This window comes from Lucilia sericata, unplaced genomic scaffold, assembly GCF_015586225.1.
Source record: "Lucilia sericata isolate MDLA Ls3-8-SP2 unplaced genomic scaffold, ASM1558622v1 Contig000006F_arrow, whole genome shotgun sequence".
Taxonomy (NCBI): Eukaryota; Metazoa; Arthropoda; class Insecta; order Diptera; family Calliphoridae; genus Lucilia; species Lucilia sericata.
In genome coordinates this window covers 880,639-901,743 of record NW_023994047.1, presented here as the reverse complement: position 1 = coordinate 901,743, position 21,105 = coordinate 880,639, and the positions used below count along the sequence as shown (strand labels likewise).

The following is a 21,105-nucleotide window of genomic DNA, read 5'->3' as shown; positions in this document are numbered from 1 at the left end:
TAGTTAAAGTAAAGGTTTCTAGTAAACGTAAGCTTGATAAAGGTTTACTAACATTTGTATTATAAAGGTTTTACTGTTTTTTGTAAAGTACTTAGAATTTTTAATAGTTCAAAGGAAAGTGGAAAAAATAAATACATATTTATGTTATTTACAGTAAAACGATATTGCAAGAGTACAAATAATAACCACAAAAGCTATTAGGTATTATATTGACAATAAAAGCCCTTCACATAAAAATGTGGTTGCAGGACTCTAATGTTTTGGGTCGCATAGCGTCAGTTCAAATGTGAAATGTTAAACAAATTATAAAAGCATCAAGAATTTATACAACTTTTTGGTTTATAACATCATTTGTCGAACAGATTTGTTTGGTCTTCGATAATTACAGGGACTTCAGCTCGCCAGATTATTTTCCTTAAATATGGGCCATATTTTGCTTATAAATGATATTTTCATAGATAACAGAAAGTCTATATAGGTTTGTATGTAAATTTTCAAAGTTCTCAATATGTTTTTTTTTAATTTTTTTACATTTCAATTAACGTAATCAAACTTTGTTTAAATAAATACAAACATATTTTAAAAAAGAATCCTTCAACCCAATACATTCACATATTTTATGAACGTACATACATACATATAAACTGTAACTATAAGCTGCTCAACATTTCCACAAAAATAAAAACAAGTAGATTAACTCTTTTTTTGTTTTCTTTATTACTCTACAAATAAACTTTAAAATAATTTCTCTGTGTGTGTATATACACACAAACTGCAGCTGTGTTGTGCAGCCATCAATTGTCATTGCTATATGTCAGTGTTGAAATCAATACAATTTTGCAGGAGAAAAAAAAAACAAAAATGAAAACATAAAATTGAAAATACAATTCCATAGATAGACCACAGTACCACACATCACACATCATCAATGTTGCTGTCAACATCGTCGCCATCATACACAACACCCCTTTTCAACATTGTCATGCTGGTGTTGCACATCAACACATATAGTTGTCCTGTGTATAGGTATCGCCTTTTAATGTTTCAATATTGTCTACAGTTACACATTTCATAAATTTATATATAATACAAATTCTCTCCAAGTAAACTTTTCTTTGAGTGCAAACACTGAAAAAAATGCTTAAGTAAAAGATGAAAATTGTTTGTTATTTCTCAATTACCACAGATCCATGAGGAAAATATTACTGTGTATATTTTAAATCCTTTTCATTTAGTTTTGTTAAATTGTTTACTTCATTATATAGTCATAGCATTTTTTTGTTTCAGTGTAATAATTCATAAAATAAAATTGTTTTTACCACAATACTCGTTTTTCTGTGTTTTTTTTTTTTAATTTTTTGAAATATGACAATACATCTGTGTACAATACATAAATACTTTTATTGTTAATGGCAGTCAAAAGTGTATGAGAGTGTGTGTTTCTGTGTGGCATACAATTCGTTAGTTATTTATGTTAAAAATGTTGGAAAAAAATATCCTTTTACTAAAATTGAAAAATAATATTAAATTAAAAGCAGCGAGCAACAAAAAAAAAAAACACAAGTAAATCAATTTGAGTCAGACAATGTACACGAGGGCAGATAATATACACATGTAGCTGAAATTAATGTAAAAAAATTTTTGAAATTTGAATATAAATGTTCATTTTTTTGTTTACATAATATCAATAATGTAAAGATAAGAAAAATATTTGTGTATCATTACTTTTTTGTTTACCATTAAAAAGTTTTCATTTAAATCCCAAATTGAGATTGTTTACATAATGTCAACAATGTAAACAATTAGATAAATTGAATAAAATCATAGCTTTTTAAACAATTTTCAAATATTTGTAATAAAAATAACATTTTGGCTATTATTTACATAATGTCAACAATGTAAATTATGTAAAGAAACACCATAAATCATTTCATTAACATATTTTTTAACCTGTACACTTTAAATTGTTTACATATTGACAACAAAGTAAAATATTGTTTCATAAATTAAGTTTTAGTTCATTTCTTAATTTAAAAACAATGTAAACAATAAGAAAAAATCATCTAAAACCATAATTTTGTAAACAATTTGTAATGTTTCTTAATAAAAGTTACTTTGGCAATTATTTACATAATGTCAACAATGCAAAATACATAAATAATAATCACTAATTCATTATTTGAGATTAGTTTTTAAAACTTTTCGATTAATATAACATATTAAGAATTGTTTACATAATGTCAATAATGTAAACAATTAGAAAATTGATTTTATCTTATTATTTATTAGTTTATTTGTCAATATATCTCGTTTACAACCAATAGTACAATTATTTACATTATGTCAACAATGTAAACAATTAAAAAAATTATAGAAAACCCTTATTTTCTGCAAAATGATTAAAAATTTATCATAAAAATTAGTTTTTGGCAATTGTTTACCTAATGTCAACAATGTAAATTATGCAAAAAACTATTATTTTACATTAATTTTTGAAACTTTTTGTTTTATATTACATTCTTTGAATTATTTACATAATGTCAAAAACGAAAACAATTACCAAAAATCATACAAATGCCTCTTAATTTCATTTAATTTATTTTATATTTAAAATAATATTTTTTCAAATTTTATTTTGTTGCCTTGAAGTCAATAATGTAAATTTTTCTAGAAAGTAAACAAATTTCAAGAAATACCCTTTTCTATGCTTCCACATGTTATTTACAAATTTTAAGCTAGAATTTTTTATAATTTACATTTTGTAAAATATGTAAAAAGATCAAAGAAAATGTTAAAGCAAATCTCATTGCGAATATAAAAAATAAAATCCTAATAAATTATAACTTAAAATCCTAAAAGCTGATATTATCTCAAACTCAAAAATCTAATTTAATTTTAATTACATTTCCAAGTACAAGTGTAAGTACTCTTATAAATATGTATGTAAATCACACTTATATTGATTAAAAATCAACATAAAAATAATGTTTCCTTTCCTTCGCTGCCACTCTCATTATGACATAAAATTATCACTGTTAAAATAATATTTTTGAGACTTTTATTTAAACTGTCATACAAGAAAAAAAAAGAACGAAGAAACTAAACTAAAATAATAATCATTATCACCATGGCTGCTCAATCTAATTAAGTAACTTTATAATAAAGCTTTACAATTCTTAACACAACAACAATGACACCTCCCTGTCATTCTGTTTCTCTTGCCTAAAACTGAAATTTAAGGAAAATCAAAATGTGTAAATTAATATGTAGGAGTATGAATAGATGTAGTAAGTTATTAAATTGGTTTTTGTTAAATTAATGAATGAATGTAAAGATGAACACATTAAGATCACAGCATTTTTGATAAGAACAGAAAACCACAAAGTATAAACTTATATATAGAGTATAAGTAAATGTCTTGTAAACAAAGTAAAATCTGGGTAATAATTTTACAATCATGTTAAATACCACCTTAACTGAAATTGTTAATTAGTTTTTTTCCTTTGTTGCTATCATATATTTGTGTTATTTTTGTAACTGTAATAGTATTTATTCCATATACATATTAGATTTTTACTGCTCTTGGCTTCATTAGTATGAATATGAAGGCATTTGGTTGAAATCTTTAAAAAAAAAGGAAACTTCAAACGTTGTAACCTTCTTCAAAACGACACTTCAAGTAGTAGGCAAAAAGTATTGAGGCAGTACTTCTCTTTCCTTTTGCAGTAAATATGAAGTGTAGATGAAATCAGGTTAAAAGCAATTATTAAGTTTATAATTTTATTTTCTATTTTCTAGGTAAGGAAATACTAAGAAATATTTAAGAAAAAAATCTGATTATTTATTATACAACATACAGCTCTTACACATTTATACAACATTTGAAAATATTTTATTTAAAGTTAAATGTTTTATAAATTTTAGGAAATATTTAGATAGATAGATAGATAGATAGATAGATAGATAGTAGATACACATACAGCTCTTACACATTTATACAACATTTGAAAATATTTTATTTAAAGTTAAATGTTTTATAATTTTAGGAATATTTAGATAGATAGATAGATAGTATAGATAGATAGATAGCTCGAGATAGATCGATCTCTCGCTCGCTCGCTCGCTCGCTCGATATAGCTCGCTCGATAGATCGCTCGCTAGATCGCTCGCTCGCTCGATCGCTCCTAGCTCGCTCGCTCGCTCGATCGCTCGCTCTCTCGCTCGCTCCTCGCTCGCTCGCTCTCTCGCTCTCCTCGCTCTCTCGCTCGCTCGCTCGCTGCTCGCTCGCTCGCTCGCTCGCTCGCTCGCTCGCTCGCTCTCTCGCTCGCTCCGCTCGCTCGCTCGCTCTCTCGCTCGCTCGCTCGCTCGCTCGCTCGCTCGCTCGCTCGATCGCTGCTCGCTAGATCCTAGCTCGCTCGCTCGCTCGCTGCTCTCGCTCGACTGCTAGTCGATCGCTAGCTCGCTCGTGTCGCTCTCTCCTCGCTCTAGCTAGCTCGCTGCTCGCTCGTCGATCGCTCGCTCTAGCTCGCTGTCCTCGCTGCTCGCTCGCTCGTGCTCGCTCGCTCGCTAGCTGCTGCCTACTAGCTCGCTCGTTCGTCGCTAGATGCTGCTAGTCGTCGATAGCTAGATGCTAGATAGATAGATAGATCGATAGATAGCTAGTCGATAGACGCACAGACGGACATACCGACAGAAATACAGGCGGCTGGACAGACATACAGACGGATGGACAGACATACAGACGGGATGGGCAGACAGACATAGTAGAATTTGACTTTTGTTTTATTTTAAATTCTACATTTTCTGTATGCTGTTTATACTTTAATATGCATTTGTTCATTCTAACCAAACCCTAAATTCTTGGTTGCATCATCTTTATATAATATTAATTTTCTTAATTTATTTGAAAAATTTTTATTTAAAATTTCACCCAAATATGATTTCATACTAAGCTCTTAAATTTTATATTCTTATTGAAATTACTATTTTTATTTTATTTTTTTTTCACAACAAAAATATTTTTGCATTTTTTTTCGTTGCAAATATTTCTGTATTTTTATTACCCAATTTCCAAGTATATTGCGGACAATAAAATTTTCTAATTGTATACACAAACACAACAATAACAAAGCTACTTTGATATTTATACACAAATGAACAGTTTTTTTTTTCTACACATAAACATTACTATTTCGTATACGTCGTTCTTACACTAGTATATCTCCCCTAACGCCATCTTTGCTATATTAGTGTTGCAAAGAAAAAAAAGCAATACACACACATTAAAAACAACTCTATATAATACAACTACATGTATAAGCTTTTAAACTACAAATGTACACAAATATAAATGTGTTTGTATATAGTGTTAGAATATTTAAAATTTTGACACAATTTTTGGGATGTAGTTGTTAGTAAAAGAGGAAAAAATGAAGAAAGAAAGCAAAAAACTAACGGAAAACCTATAAAACATCTAGCAGTAAAGGAAATTTATATAGACTGCTCTCTTGCTTTCATATTTAACACTCATACATAGATACATACCGACAAAAGCTTTAATATAAAAGATATTTATAAGTATTATACCTGCAGTTCGAAAAGCTGGTATTTCAACTATAACTAGCGGTTATCCATGGTTTTTTGGAATAAGGAATGTGATTTCCTTAGAGAAATTACTACTTTCTAGTCTACTTAGTGCTACTAAAGTGAAGATTAACTAACCTCTTCTTGCCAAATACTTGGCAACCAAAAACATTATAAAAAAGTGTTTGAGATTGAGATTCTTTGGCTCCTTGTAGAGTAGCAGGGATATATGTATCTGTCTCTGTGTATTTTGGTTAATTTTCATATTTACTACGTCATTACATATAAAGTGCATATTAAGAATTCACAGTAGAATTCTGTAAAATCCAGTGCATTATTATTTACAGTTTTTTGATACCCTACACCACTATAGTTGGTAAGGTTTTTGCACTTTTTGAGTCGATTATGCTATGTCCGTCTGTCTGTCCGTCTGTTTGTCCTTGTAAACATTGTGCGCGCGCTGCAAGTCGCCTGTTTATCCATCTATCAGTCTGTGTGTCTCTCTGTCTGTTTGTCCATGTAAACCTGAGTCAATTATGCTATGTCCGTCCGTCTCTCTGTCTGTTTGTTTTTACATGTAAACCTGAGCTAATTATGCTATATCGGTCTATCTGTCCATCTATCTGTCCATATGTTTATCCATGTAAACCATCTGCGCACGCTGCAAGTCGTCTGTCTGTCCATCTATCAGTCTGTCTGTCCGTCTGTTTGTCCATGTAAAAAAGAGTCTATTTTTGTTATACCCTACACCCCTATAGTGGGTATTATGAACTTTCTGAGTCGAATATGGTATGTCCGTCTGTCTGTCCATCTATCTGCCTGTCTATCCGTCTGTTTGTCCACGTAAGCCTTGTTCGCACGCTGTAAATCGCCTGTCTGTCCATCTATATGTCTGTGTGTCTCTCTGTCTGTTTGTCCATGTAAACCTAAGTTAATTATGCTATGTCCGTCCGTCTGTCTCTCTGTCTGTCCGTCTGTTTATCCATGTAAACCTGTTTATCCATGTAAACTGTGTACACGCTGCAAGTCGCAATTTTCAAGATAATGTCATGACATTTGACACATATTTTCCCAAGGAGGATTCCTATTGATAACGGTTGAAATCGGTACTTTATTTCACCCTATCCACATACAAGCACGCCCCCAAATAAGGCTCTTGAGCTCATAGCCCCTCTTTTATAAAATCCTTTTTTGTCAACAAATTTCTTAATCATCAAGACACAAAAACCAACTTAAATGTTTTATTATAAAAAGTTATCTACATTTTTAGCATACTACTCCTCGGCTGTAGGGTATTATAAAGTCCAACATCTCCAACAAAACATTCTTACTTGTTTCTTATTTATAATGTAAAATTTTTAGTATTTATGTTATTTTACTGCTTTGTTGTTTTGGTATTTTTTAATATTTATGGAATGTGTATATGTATGTGAGTGTGTAATTTTTTGCAATCTACACACATATTTGCACAAATTTATTGAATTAATTTGTTACAGGGTTTTATTGAAATCCCTCTTAAGGGCAATAAATGAATATCTTTCTATATGTATATCACTGCCGCATACATTAAATTTGTAATTAGTTTAGATTTTAGTTTGGGGTTTTTATTTTTAATTCTGCATTTACAGCTCTTATCAAATTTCTAGTTGTCATGGCAAAAGCTACTTGTTTAACTAAAATAATGAAGAGATTTGGGGTAATTTTAAAATTTTTAATTATATGCAGCTTAAAAGGGGTTTAATTAAAAAAGAAGACAGCTTAAAGTAAAATAGTTATTTAATTAAAGTCAGAATTTTGCAATAAAACTTTATGTTAAGTGTTAAAATCTTTTGCTTTTCATTTTAAATCTTTGGCTAAAACCCCGTGTCATTCAGCTAAAATTTAATAAAAACATAAACATATTTTGTTATGTTATCGTATTCATATAACACAATTTCCTTGGAAAATGACACACATTACACCTTTTTTTTGCATTAAACTGGTAATATGAGCCAAAAATTTATGTTATGGTTTTTATATTTTTTTATTTTTCTTTTGCTCGCTGGCAAGAAATTTGATTATTATAGTAAACATTCAACTATATTTAATGGTGAAAAAATAAACATGATCTAGTTTCGTAGTATTTTATTATTTCTATTATTTTTTTTCCTTCCAAAGAAATACATCAAGTCATTGTTTAATTTTATCATATTTTCCTTAACATTAATATAATAAAAACAGATTTCTTATAATATTTTTTTACTTTTGGCGTTATTCTTCAATAAGAAGAGTAACAGAGGGGATTCATATGTGTGTGTAACATATTTTTACATTTGTATACATTTCATATAAATTTCCGTTTCCGGTTAAATAAGTTTTTTCTTTTTTTTTTTGCTTTCTTGACCAAGTTATTATTGTTTATGCATAATTTTTTGTTTATTTTGTTTGTACTATAAATATACATATGACTATCACTTACATTGTTTATGAAACATATAAACATTTATTAAGTTTGTCACTTAGTTATGGAAAATTACCAAAAAGCAAAATAATAAGAAAAACATATTTAAAGGAAATACTTTATATTAAAGTTTTTCTCTAGGACATGTTATATTTTGTTTCTTCTATTGAGTATTTTGCTATTTTTACAAATATTATTATATAAACTTATCAAAAAACAAACCATAATCATTACAAACCAATCATGCATTAGATTTAACAACTTAACAACCCACCCACTTGCCTATCAACAATCAACAACCATCAATCTATCATATTCATAGATAAATTATAAGAAAATTATTTTTATTTGCTTTAGAAAAAAACATAAAGTTTTCATGTAGGTACGAAAAACTTGACGAGTAGCTGCCTTGACAACACGTGTATCAAATTATTTTAAACAGAAATAAATAATAAATTAAATATTAGAAATTGATAGAGAGTTCGTTGTCTTCGTAGCTGGTATACATCAGTTAACAAGACATGAAATTGGATAATTAATGTGTGGATTGCATGTATGATTTAAAATTTAAGTAAAAAATTTTATATTTTTAACAAATATGATTAAATTTTATTTAAAATTATGATCTGCACACGTTTGAAACTTATTCATATTTTTCATCAAAATAAAAGCCACCGGAAAGAAAGCTCTTTGCCTAACTGTGTTCTAAAGTGATCCAGCTGTTTCGGTTCATTAGTATTCATGCTCAAAAGGTTATTAAAGGAATTGAGGTAAGAATAATAATAAAAACAAAATTCAAAAATGGACAAAATTGTTTAAAGTTTCAGAAAAACTTGTTCGTTCATAAATGACGCGTTCGAGAGAATGCCAATTAAACAAAAAACGTTTAATACATATTTTCAAGAATTACAAATTCCCCTGTCTAAGTGTCATAAACTTCCGTGTTTAAAATTTTGTGCTTAAATAGAAAACGTTTCTTCCTTCTCTTTTAACACAGAAGTGTTCAAGAAAAAGTATGCTTCGTCCTTGGTTCGAAAGAAGAGTATATTCCAATTTCATCAAATTATCTTGAAAATTGCGACCTGTAGAGTACCACAAGGTTTACATGGACAGACAGACAGGCAGACGGACATAGCTAAATCGACTCAGAAAGCGGTTCTGACCCAATTGGTACACTTTAAGCTGGGTGTAGAGCCAATATTTTTGGGTGTTACAAACATCAGCACAAATGCATAATACCTTCCCCATTATGATGGTGTAGGGTATAATTCAAAATATTTTTCAAAGGGTCTCAGTTCCTTACCAGCGATTGAAAATCATTATCTCAGTACAACATGTTAAAAAATTGTCAGCGATCTTTCCGAAATAGATCTCTAAAATTCCGTAATTGTTTTAAGACCCATTTTGAAAAGCTGGTAGAAAAATTTGTTTATCGTATTGTACTGAGTTCAAATTGTCAATGGCGTGTTTAGTACATTAATACGATTAAAAGGTACATGAGTTTCATAAAAAGTCAGTTACTCGGGACACTCTAATGTACATAGTTTTTTCTAGCTCAGCGGGGGAATAATTTAGTATTTTGTCGTTTTGTCACCGTCACCAACTTACTACTAAAGCACGTAAATAAACTAGGTACACGCGCTATTTTAGTTGTAATAACGGTTTTGCGTTAGTTTCCTAGATCCCTGCAGTTTTGAAAGTAGTTCATGGAAACCTTTAAGGCAGTTTTAAAACCAAAACCCAAAGAAGGCAAACGTTACTTTTGTGGCCCCATGTACTCTATGGGGAAGTTACTTAAAACCTTTATGAAATAGTGAATAAGGACTCTAAGGACTCGGCACCTAACTAACTCTGTAACCTAAAATACAATCACAGACTTCCCGAACTTACAGGATAACAACTACAACTACTATTAGAAAATCTACATGTATATGTGAATTTATTTTGAGCTGCACAACCACATTGAAATAGAAAAAAAGAAATAAAAAAAAAACTTACACAAATACGAAAATGAAAACGATGTATTTTTACCTAAAGGGCTGTCTCTCACATACAAACATACAATATGCATACCGCTAACTCACTCATTCACCCATACTTTGACAAAAAAATATTGTAACTGTTTTTTGGTTCATAATTTCAAATGTATGTATGTATACGTGTATAACTGTTTGCCAGCCATATTTTGTGCAAATGAAAGGATAGTTAGAGAGGGGGAAGAGAGAGAATAACTAACAATAACGGGAGATATGAAAAATAATAAAAAACTACTTTTCAAAAACTGTTTTCATTCATTCAGGGCTTGTTGTAGTAGTTGTTGTTTGTTTGGTTTTAGCAAAATTTTTAACAATATACCTGTGTGTTCGCTCATACATACATACATGCAACAAAAACATAAAGAAGAATAAGAGGAAAAGTTTTGCCACAAAGTCACTCACTGTTTTGAGGTTTAAAAACTATTGATTGTTTACCCTCAATTGCTGTTGTAGTTGTTGCAAATTTTGTTGCTTATTGCCAGTTATAGTTGTTATTGTTGCATATAAAGTGAACATATTGTTATGGCAGGTAGCAAAACAATGGTGCATAAATGAAATTTTTGTTTAAAGAATGAAGGAAACAAATATGTACAGGGTATTTCTAAAAAAAAGGTTTTTTAATTATTTAAAACTAAAAGTTATTTTTAAAATTTCCTTTGTAAAAAAATGCCTTTATTTTAGTTTAACACCCTGTTTTGTTAAAATAAACTATTGCCTTTCACAAAAATTCCTTTATTTACTAACAATTGTGGTTCTTTTATGGCTAAAACAACAATACCTATGTAGTTTATTTTCAGTTTAAAATTTTTATTTTATTCTACATACTTAAGTAATTCCTAGAAAAAAAAAAGACCCCCTTCAATAAGGTCTCTAAGTTATACAAATGCTATTTAATGATTAAACTTGAGTCGTTTTCATTTTCTAACATAACTTGACCTGTTTCTGTTCTCTAGCAAAAAGTAAATATTCTCATCTTTGTTGTTAAAATAATAATAAATACTTTTTGTTATTACATGTTAAATAAAGAAGAAATACCAATCAATAAAGTAAACAATTTTCGGAAAAAAATAAGGTGTAATTTAGTTATGAAGACAAAAATAAATACAAAATTTCCAATTTCAATATTTAAGCTAACAATAAAGTCCTTTTGCTACCAAGCCTTTAGACAACTAACAAATATTTTATATTTATACACTCTAGAACCTAAAGATCATCTTTAAATAAACTTTTTCCATTTTCTTTAACAATGTAGTTGTTGTATTTTAGGCCAACAACTTTTAAAGTTTACACAGCAGACATTTAACATTTCTAATAACAACATATGTACGTTGTTTGTATTTCTCTAAAATGACAAGAGAAATAAATATCTCCTTCATATTAATGTCTTATATCAGTGGTGGGCACAAAGAGAATATATAATCATCTAGTTGTTAAATGTTTGCTTAAATATCACTCAGGTTTTGATAAATAAAAACTAACTGTTATTTTTTTTTAAATTTAATGTTTTTGTTATCGTAACTTGGTGTCTCTGTGTGTCGAGCAAGCACCTGCTTGCTCCTTCTTACTTTAAGACATGTTCACTTTTAATTGGATTATTTTCTTAGAAATTCTTGGACAAACTTCTTTGTTATAAGAAAATTTCGTAGTTGTGTTTTTTTTGTAGTCCTTTGAGATTTTATTCAGACATTTTGTCACTATTTGTAGGATGAGCTTTTCATAAATATTTATATACATACATATGTTTTTATTTATTTATTTTCTATTAAAAATATGTAGACATATTTTTGTTTTAATTAATTCTTAATAGATTTTTTTCCGAAGAAAGTTCAAAAAAACTGTCGATGCCTGTTTAATCGACTTTCTCAAACCATTTGTTATATCCTTCACAAAGTTTATTATTTCATTTTATTTTCATAAAACTAACGCTTATCAACCATAAAATTATTGTTTTTTTTTTTAACTTTTTTCTACAAAGCTTTTCTAAAAGCTTTTTTCTAAAAAGGTTTTCTAAAAGCTTTTTGTACAAAGGTTTTCTAAAAGCTTTTTATAAAAAGCTTTTTTTCAAAAAAGCTTTTCACATCAAAACAAAAAAAGCTGTTTTAGATGTTTTCACTATAAATAATTTTTCACCAAAAGCCTTTTTCGATAGAAAAAAATCTACAATAATAGCTTTTTTCACTTAATAAAAACATAAACATAAAAGCTTTTCACATCAGTATAATATTAATAATAAAGAAGAAAGTTTTTTAGATTTTTCATTATTTTATCAAAATAAACACAATAAAAGCTTTTTTCACAAAAACATAATCCTTTTTCTCAAAAAAGCTTTTTTCACTAGAAAGCTTTTAATGCGGAAAATTTTTATAAAAGCTTTCTTCACTAGCATAATGAAAAAATTGTTCTAAATTTTTTTAATAAAAAGCTCTATTCCGCCAAAAAACGAACGAAATCAAAAAAGTGTTTATAACAAAAAAAAAAAACTATTTTACAAAAACGATTTTTACACAGTTTTCAAAAAAAAATTGGTTGAAAACTATTTTTTATGGTTTTTCTTTTTAAAATCATCAAAGAACTTCAAAACTGTCAAACTTTTTTTATTTATAACAAAAGTTTTTATTGTCACACTTAAACATTTTTAAACACTTCCCACAAAAGTTATACGAAAATTTTAAAGTAAAGAGTTAGCTTTCCAAAAAATTCTGATAAATTATTAAATAATTACCTTATTAAAGCTTAAAATACAAAAAAAATGTTTTGACATAATGCTACCCAAAGATCACAATCAATTATTTTACACAACAACTTCTTATAAACATGCAAAACTTTCAGGGGGAGTGGGTACTTTGTATAACCATTTATTATAATAAACTTCTTTATTTGCCAAAAAAAGAAACACAAAAAAAGGTTTATGAAAACTTTTAATAAGCTTAACTTTGTATAAGAAATTTGTTTTAGTTGTAGTTTGTATTAATGTTGTTGTTGTTGTCATTATGATTGATAACCAGCTGGAAAGGTTGTAGTGTTTTGTTAACACTTCAATAGTTGTGTGTGTGGAAATTAAATTCAGTTAAGAGTTGTCTGCGAGAAAATTATCTATAAATATTTGTTTTCACCTTAACATTGTAATACATCATGTAGTGACGTATTTGAAAGATAAAAAGTAAATGTACAAAAGAAACGAAGTGTTAACACTAGATATGCCAGGTGTAACACTAGGGAATAAAAGAATTGTTTTTTTTATGTGGGTGTTTACAGTTCACACATGAATTTTTTTTCTCATTTTTGGAAAAAATGAAATATAACTAACAATTGTAACGAAAGCTTAGGGCAAACAAAAAAAGAAGAAATCATCATTCATCATCTGTGTGATATTTGTAAATAATGATACCCGGAGGAGACAACGTCCATAATGTTTATTGCCGGTGATAAATCACATTTGACAAAGATCAAAAAAAAAAATTAAATTGTAACACTTATTTGCTTTAGTTATATTTTTAAACAGTAATACCTTTTTTATAAAAAACTTTATGAAAAAACCTTTTAATTTTTTTCAAACAAAAGTTCTCTGTTTGATTTAAACCCCCTTCTCTTCTTTCTTACGTATAATTGTTTTCCTTTCTTTAACAATATATTTCCTTTATATCTCATTGTTATTTTGTTCTGGTCAAAGTTCAAATGTTACATTAATTACGATTTATTACATTATTTATTTGTTAAATCAAGACAACACAAAATTAAATGATTGGTTTGTAAATACTCTGTTAAAACACTAGTATATACAACATATTGTTCCTTTCTCTCTCTCTCTCTCTCCCTCTTTACTGACAGCTTAAATGGTGGTAAATTGTCTGGTAATCCTTAAAGTAATACAAACACCATTAATTTGTCTTAATGCCAGAGTATACACTCACTTAAACATGCTGTTTGATTCTCTGCTTGTTTTATATTGTAAAAGAAATACCACTGAAATACCACATATATTCTCACATTCTAACACACACACTCATAGTTATAAACAGTACTTCTAAAACAAACGGAAACGGATATAGCTGTAGATACACATCATATTTGTTACGTCTAATGCATAAATATTTGGACATTGCTGCTAGTTACTGCATATAAAGCAAACATTTGTAGAATTGTAAAATTGTAAATTTTTGCAATTTGTGGAGGAGGGAAGGGCCACACAGGGGAGGAGCAAATAATTTAAAACAAGTGAAATCATGTTAAAACAAAATAGTTGTCTATAGCATACTAACTTTCCTTTCCTTAGAAACACACACACATTCATATGCAGCAATAATACTTTTCTGTATATAAGTTATTCCCAGCAAACATTTGAAATTACTTAAATATTTTTATAATTCTTTTTAGTTTTAATTTATTAAGTTTTAGAATATGTATGTTTGTATAGCAAACTCAATTTATATTATGAAAATTTATAAAATAATTGTTTGCTGGGTTACGGTATTTGTTATATACTATAAGGTGTTTAGTTATGGATTTAAAGTGTAAAATAAACTACAACTTTATATGTAAGTATTTTTAGCACCACATACATACACTCTCTCCCTTTCTTAAGTTTTCACAATACATATTAGTATATTAGGGTGGCTACAGAAAACGTAAGCCAATATTATCGTAAACCTTAATTATACAGATAATTTGAAACAATTTAAAAAACCAAGACAACAGTTATGTCTCTGGTTCTAAGTCACTAAGTTCACTTTCCTCTAAAGCGAATTTTTTTACATAAGAACCCATACACCCTAATATAAATCTGTCATATGTGCAAATAATTAATAGTAATGCTGTGTGTGTATACCCAGCAGTTCTAGTTCTGCTCTAGTTCTGTTCTACTTCTGTTCTAGTTCTCGTGGTTGTAACCTATGGACTGCAGGGCATATTTAAGGTTTGTATTAGTGGGCGTGTGTATGTGTGTGTTTGTCACAATCAGTTTGCTGTCTATTAAATCTCTAATGAAATGTCACTGCATACTACATTTATATTTGTTTTAAATCTATAGCTTGCTTGGGTGTATTGCTGTTTAGTAAAATATCTTTGGTGTCATCTCATCTGAAAACACACACACATTCATACATACAAATAACAGCAATCACTTACATGCACTAACATGCATTTAAAAGTATTTTAGCTGTAATCGACATGTAATATATTATACTTATGCTCTGCGTTTTGCTAACATTCTATTACTATTTTTCAAAATGATATTGCAGTTGTCCTTAACTGAAATATACTCTGTCTATTGGGTCTGCACAAAGCCCTCGAGATGCTATGACATGTACATACGATTATAAAATCACAAATGTAGAAAATCTTTCAACGCTTTAATGACGATTGCTCGCAGATCTCTAGAACAGTATGGAAACATTTGCTCTTTATAAATGAGTATGCCAAGTGCAATTTAAACCGCAGGTGTGTGTAAAAGGTGTGAGGTGACATCCACGGGCGGTTGAAATTAATTTAATTAAAACATCAACATTTCTTTTTTTTTTCATAGTAGTATTAAATAATTGAGTTATAAAAAATGGGCATTAACAGGATAATAAATTAAAAGCAGCTTAGTTATAGTTAAGCTGATTGGTTAAATAATATCAACAAAAAAATGGAAAATTAATGAATATTTATTAGTGTCATGAATAAAGAATTTTTTCAAATAGAAAACAATTCATTTTATAAAAAAAGTAAATATGTAGGTGGGCGGTTTTTAATTATAAAATATTAAATAAAAACATAATCTCAGTTTTTGTGTGACAAACTTAGTGATGTATAAAATTTAAATAAAATAATAATTATTAATATTTGTCTCTATTATTAACATATGTAGTTTAAAACTAATAACTTGTTAAAATTTTTATTAAATAATAAAAATTTACAAATATTCCAAGAATATTCTCATATTTTTTTCGAGTATCTTCTATTGAACAGTTTTAATAGATTTTCCATGTCAATCTACCTGACATAATGATAAATATTCTCGAAATATATTGTCAATATATTCTCCAAATTCAGAAGAAAATTCAGTAACAGAAACAATTCTTTTGATGTGTTTCTTGCAAAACCGCTCCATCATAAGTAATTACTTTTTTGCCTTTTTATAAATTTTAATATAAATTAAAAATCATTTTAATTTTCTTATCTTTAAATATCTCTCACATTCGGTGATTTTAATTTATTTACTTCAACATCATAGACAACAACCTCTCCAGGCATACACTCTCACACACACATACAGTCATCATACTTTAACTGATTGTAAATGCTAAGGAATCTGTTGAAATTGCTTTTTAAATTTCATAAATAAATATTTTAACAAGTTCAATTTAACGTTTTTAATTAAAGTCCATTTTTTTCCATCTGACAACGATTTTTTTTATTTACATACATATAAGTGTTTGCACAAAATTTTCATTAATTTTTTTTTTCGTATATTTTTCTCACACTTTCTATCATTGTCGGATGTATGATGCCAGAGAGATACAATTAAATTTTTGTTGTTAAAAAAAATATAAAAAGAAAAAAATCAAATACAAAAAAGTGAAATGAAAAAAGTGGTAGTTAACCCTTTGCTCATGATATATTATTGATTATTTTATAAGATAAAAATAAAAAGGAATGTATTTTTGTTATAACGCAGCAAAAAAAAATTTTAAAAAAAATCCAACAAACTGTCCTTAAAGTTTATTCACTTTCCAATAAAGTAGATCGATAGAGCCACTCTTATACACACTTATGTATGTATGAATGTATGTGTAAGTGTGGGAAAAACTTTTTTGTGTGTGTATGTAGTTAAATGTGTGCTTTTTTTTAATACAACAAAGGATTGTTATTTGTTTGCAATAAACTGCAAATATATTGAGAGGGGAAGAGCGAGAGGTAGAACTAAAAAGCATTAGAGTAAGTGTGTGTGTGTGTGTGTGTGTGTAAGCACAAAATTAAATGTGTATGAAAAAGGATGTCGACCTTTTTTTTGGTTCTCTTTTTTAAGTGTTTGTTGGTATTTGTGTGTATGTTGTGTTTGTTTTTATTGTTATTTGTAGTAGCAGCAGCAAAAGTATAGTAAATAACAATAGTCCATAAAAGAAATAAAGCTTATTAACAAAAATTAAATTAGAAAAATTACTTTTCAATTGTTTTAAATAGATAAAAAATCTTAAAATTTAAAGTGCAATTTAATTTACGTAGAAAGAAACCTTAATGGAAAAGATTTAAATGCAATAGAAAACAAACAACTTATGGAATTGTAAATAAACAACCCTAAGGTAATCTTTTTTTTTTTTATTAGTCTTTGTCATTAAAACAAAAGCTATGGGAATACAGAAATGGAATTGTAGTTGGCAACTGAAACAAGAAGTTTTAAAATTATATAATAAGTGTTTGTAAGAATTTCAGTTCTACTTCGGTTTTAGTTATGATCTAGTTATGTTCTAGTTCTGTTTTAGTTAGGTTCTAGTTATGTTTCAGTTCTGTTCTGGTTCTGTTCCGGTTCTATTTCAGTTCTAGCTCTGTTCTAGTTCTGTTCTAGTTCTGTTCTAGTTCTGTTCTAGTTCTGTTCTAGTTCTGTTCTAGTTCTGTTCTAGTTCTGTTCTAGTTCTGTTCTAGTTCTGTTCTAGTTCTGTTCTAGTTCTGTTCTAGTTCTGTTCTAGTTCTGTTCTAGTTCTGTTCTAGTTCTGTTCTAGTTCTGTTCTAGTTCTGTTCTAGTTCTGTTCTAGTTCTGTTCTAGTTCTGTTCTAGTTCTGTTCTAGTTCTGTTCTAGTTCTGTTCTAGTTCTGTTCTAGTTCTGTTCTAGTTCTGTTCTAGTTCTGTTCTAGTTCTGTTCTAGTTCTGTTCTAGTTCAGTTCTAGTTCAGTTCTAGTTCAGTTCTAGTTCAGTTCTAGTTCAGTTCTAGTTCAGTTCCAGTTCAGTTCCAGTTCAGTTCTAGTTCTGTTCTAGTTCTGTTCTAGTTCTGTTCTAGTTCTGTTCTAGTTCTGTTCTAGTTCTGTTCTAGTTCTGTTCTAGTTCTGTTCTAGTTCTGTTCTAGTTCTGTTCTAGTTCTGTTCTAGTTCTGTTCTAGTTCTGTTCTAGTTCTGTTCTAGTTCTGTTTTAGTTCTGTTCTAGATCTGTTCTAGTTCTGTTCTAGTTCTGTTCTAATTCTGTTCATTGTTCATCTAAGTTAACTTTAGTTAAAATTTTATAGTAAAATGAACCAAAAACTTTAATATCATAAAGAAATAAAATAACCTTAACATCCAATAAATAAAGAAAACCAATTGGGAAAAGTGTTTATAATATAAAATGTATTCCTTATACACACATATGCAAATTTTTTGAAATATATATAAAATGACTTTTTAGTTTTATAGACCAACATTAGTTAGAAAAACACAACTAAAATAGGAGAATACAACAAGGCATTTAAAACTATATAAAAAAGCCCACAAATACTTTAATAAATATGTGTGTGTATGTGTAGAAACCTCAGAATTTTCATATTTTTTTCTAAAAATTCCTTTTTAGTCTTCAGATTTTTTTCTACTGTTAGTACAGACCAATTTCATTTGCATTAGTCTGCTTACATCTTATCCTGTTCTTAAGAGTATGATATAAAAAAATACATATTTAAGTACTTTTAAATTCATATTCAAATGTTGTGCAAAAAGAAAAAAACACATTTCTATATGTGTGGGTGGCTATGCATATTATTGTCCCAGGTATAATACTACAACACCTTCTCCTTTTAAACATTTTTACTTTCCACAAACCATTAAGTTAATTTCTGTGCAGCTTGTGTATGATTTTGACTTTTATTTGTTTGTTTGTTAGTTTTTTTGGTTTTTTTGTTTTATTAAAAATTCATACAAATGTAAAATGAAAAATCCTCAAGAATAAACAAAAAAACAAGAAATTACCATAAAGAAATCCTGTGAACAGCAACAAAAACAACAACAATAAGAAAAACAAAAAAATTATATAAATAATATACAGATATTCAGAACAATGAAATGTTTTTAAAGAAGATGTTAGATGAAGATACAGATAGACAGTTACCAGCTTATATTCATAGTGTTTTTATTTATATAAATAAAAAGGGAGCAAAAGAACAAAGGCTGAAGGAGACAAGCAAGGACCTAAAGTAGATTTATGCAAAATTTAATATATTAAATTTAAAAAGAAAATGGCAGATAAATGGAAAATCTTAAATGTATATAATATAAATTTTAATTGCACTAAAACAATTATATTTTTGTAAAAACATAGGATATACTTAACTTGACTATATAGCAATCACAAACAGTTTACTGACACAAATGCTATCAGTACTATGTCTTAGTCATGATCCACAAAATCTCTTTATTGTTAACTTTCTACTGCTACTTCTAAGCCTTTTTAATAACACAAAAAATATTTTTGTATAAAAAACTTAGAATAAGTTTGCTGTAACTCTTCACCAAACCATTTTAACAATTATGTATTTTCGTCTCATTCATAAAAGAAAACTTTTACTATAAAATACAACTACTCTATTTAAAAATAAACTTTACCCTTATTTTCTTTACAGTTTGCAACAATTTGGTCAATATGTTGCTAATCGTGACCACAAAATCCAAAGTAAAATATCTAACTAACATCTACGGACAGCAAAAGGTAAGTGTACTTTAGCAAATGGCTTAGAAACCATTAAATGCATTAAACATTTTACTTTACGATATAAAAAATATAAATTCACTTAAATAGCATTATAAATAAGAAGTGCGAGGGGCATTTAAAAATTATGGTTTTAGTTTAGTTCTAGTTGAGTTCTAGTTCAGTTTTAGTCCAGTTCTAGTTCGATTATAGTTCGATTATAGTTTAGTTCTAATACAGTTCTAGCATACAGTTCAGTTCTAGTTCAGGTTCTAGTTCAGTTCTAGTTCAGTTCTAGTTCAGTTCTAGTTGAGTTCTAGGTTCTAGCAGTTCTAGTTCAGTTCTAGTGCAGTTCTAGTTCAGTTCTGTCAGTTCTAGTTTCCTATGTTTTCGATATAGTTCGTTAAAATCTAGTTCAGTAGGTTTAGTTCATTCTAGTTCATTATAGTTCAGTTCTAGTTCGTTCATCAGTTCATTATACAGTTCATTGTCATAGTCAGTTCTAATCTCAGTTCTAGTTCAGTCTAGTTCAGTTCTAGTTCATTCTGTTCAGTTCTAGTTCAGTTCAGTTCAGTTGTTTCAGTTCTATATTGTCTAGTTCGTTCAGTTTTCAGTTCTAGTTCAGTTCTAGTTCAGTTCTAGTTCAGTTCTAGTTCAGTTCTAGTTCAGTTCTAGTTCAGTTCTAGTTCAGTTCTAGTTTCAGTTCAGTTAGTTCAGTCAGTTTCTAGTTTCTAGTTCAGTTCCAGTTATAGTTCAGTTCTAGTCAGTTCTAGTTCAGTGTCTAGTCAGTTCTAGTTCAGTTCTAGTTCAGTTCGAGTCAGTTCTAGTTCAGTTCTAGTTCAGTTCTAGTTCGTTCTAGTTCCGTTCTAGTTCGTTTAGAAAAAAAAACTTCAGTTCAGTTCAGTTATAGTTCAGTTCTAGTTCAGTTCTGTTCAGTTATAGTCAGTTAGTTCAGTCTAGTTCAGTTCTAGTTCAGTTCTAGTTAAGTTCTAGTTCAGTTCTAGTTAGTTATAGTTCAGTTACTAGTTCATTCTATTTCAGTTCTCGATAAGTTCTAGTTCTAGTTCAGTTCTAATTCAGTTCTAGTTTCAGTTCTAGTTCAGTTCTAGTTCAGTTCTAGATCAAGTTCTAGTTCTAGTTCAGTTCTAGTTCAGTCTAGTTCAGTTCGTGTTCAGTTCTAGTTCAATTCTAGTTCAATTCACATTTTTAAAACTTCCTATTTATCCCTCGTTTATGGTGGAGAAATGATTTCTAGCCTTTCAATACCCCGCTGAGCTGTATTACTCTATCATGACTTTATTTGCCACATGATTTTGTGGTCCATTTGAGAATGGAAAAAAAACAGAAACTCATTGATAATTGCAAATGTGCGAGTGAATGAGTGGTAAAAATAATGCCATGATAAAGAAATAAAAACAGTAT

General features: G+C 28.6%; 1 protein-coding gene and 1 long non-coding RNA gene across 2 annotated transcripts in view; one reads left to right on the top strand and one right to left on the bottom strand.

The window, feature by feature from the left end:
- Positions 1-21,105, top strand: part of LOC119602341 — a 195,030-nt gene that overhangs the window by 123,501 nt on the left and 50,424 nt on the right. Inside the window, exon 4 of the long non-coding RNA XR_005231334.1 lies at positions 19,619-19,704. This is a non-coding gene — a long non-coding RNA (uncharacterized LOC119602341). The remainder of the gene's footprint in view (positions 1-19,618; positions 19,705-21,105) is intronic.
- LOC119602269 (high affinity cGMP-specific 3',5'-cyclic phosphodiesterase 9A) overlaps positions 1-21,105 on the bottom strand; it is a 130,552-nt gene that overhangs the window by 59,069 nt on the left and 50,378 nt on the right. The gene's annotated exons all lie outside the window — the stretch shown is intronic.